Below are 1,744 nucleotides of genomic sequence, written 5' to 3'. Positions count from 1 at the left end.
ATCACGAGAGATATTCATTCATATTGTGGTCTTTGTGTCATAATGCGATGGCTCATGTTTAACACGCGCCCGGTTGGCCAGTTGGATACCCTCCACTCGGGTGGGGTGGGGGTGGGGGGTCAATTTAACCCCTCAGAGATCTCAGGAACTAAGAGAGCTAGAGACACCCAAACTCATGGGGTGCATTGATCTGTACGTGAACTCATTTAGATCAAAGTTTGAGGTTCCAAGGTCGTGGCCCCCGGGTAAAATAAGGTCAAACAAGGCCGAATTCCAGGTTGGTCTCCAAAGGGCCCCTAGAACCTAGGTAACTGTTCTAAGTGAAAGGTGTAGGCGTAAGAACGCTTCAAAGGGGGGGGGGGGGCAAGCTAAGGGCGTACTTCAGAATGTTTCTGGAAAGCAATGCCGATGGCCGGCGGAGAGGGTAGAGATGGAGTCGCTCTTTATTCAAATGCCATGGCTACTCTGCTAGATATGCATATAGAGCTCTTTCTCACCGGTGCCCAATCTTGCCTATTCGACTCATCTATGTCATTCAGCAAATACATCTGTCCAGCTTCCCAAGATTAGTTCTCCAATTTAGCATTGTCCTTTCTGGGGAAACGAAATTCGACGAGCGGGGAGGCATTTTGGGTCATTGAGGAGGCATCTGCCTTTACAGGGTAGAGATGCCAAAATACTGCCTGGACATAGGCTGGTGAGAATTTTGAAAGTGAATCGATGGTTCACCGTACAACAGACTTTTCATGCGCCTTCATTTCGCTGGCTTCTTTTCAAAAGATAAGGATTGTCACAGCATGTTAGGTGGAAACAAATTCGGGAGCTTAAAACCGCCAAAACAATGTGACAAAAGTCATACAACTTGATATCTTCCTTAAACACGCCATCGGGTGGGGGTCAAATTAACCTCCCCTGAAGTTTTTTCCAGAATAGTTTCCAAACAGTCCTAACAGAGCAGTCTTGCATGATTTTGGTCACCATGACCTTTTAAAGGTCTAGCAAGGTCAATGACCTTAAGTGAGCATGTGACCTTTTGCTTAGAAGCAGTTATCTAGGTTCTGGGGGAACTTAAGAGACCAGCTTGGAATTTGACCTTGTTTGACCTTATTTGACCCGAAGGTCGTTATCTAGGAACATCAAACTTTGATCTAAGTGAGTTCACGTACAGATCAATGTACTCCGTGAATTTGGTGTCCCTAGCTCTCATAGTTCTCGAGATCTCATGGGGGGGTCAAATTGACCCCCACCTCCAACCGAGCGAAGAGTGTCCTGCCGGCCACCCGGGCGCGTGTTACTAACCGAGCCAACAAATGAAGGTCCTTCTGTCATATACTCCTTTCCTGAGCCCTGCTCCCGTTCGCCGTCTGCGGCCACTGCCCAGGTCGGCTGTCTCCCGCATGACTGCAAACTGATCGTACGTCTGCTTTATTGCATATTTCTGAACCAGCATTGCTACTAATTGGTGTGTAAAGCTTGTCGGACGCCTGCGACAGCATCTTTTCCCAAATTATCTTCCTTTACACCACACCACCTCAGAAAACGCCCGGGAAGCAGCCTACCTTAGGCATGAATTGGCCTAACAGACACTTAATTGCCCATCATTCAACGCAAACGACTTTATTTGCTTTTGTGTGCAAGCAGGGTGTGCCTTTTTATGGTGACCCCACCCCAAAAACAGCCGGATATAGCTTACTTATCAACAGGGATACGGTTTTCTTCTTTTCATTGTCACTTTTACCTTGCA

The sequence above is a fragment of the Pollicipes pollicipes genome, unplaced genomic scaffold, assembly GCF_011947565.3.
Source record: "Pollicipes pollicipes isolate AB1234 unplaced genomic scaffold, Ppol_2.1 Scaffold_4740;HRSCAF=5597_pilon_pilon_pilon, whole genome shotgun sequence".
NCBI classification, from domain to species: Eukaryota; Metazoa; Arthropoda; class Thecostraca; order Pollicipedomorpha; family Pollicipedidae; genus Pollicipes; species Pollicipes pollicipes.
Note: the sequence above shows the minus strand (reverse complement) of the source record.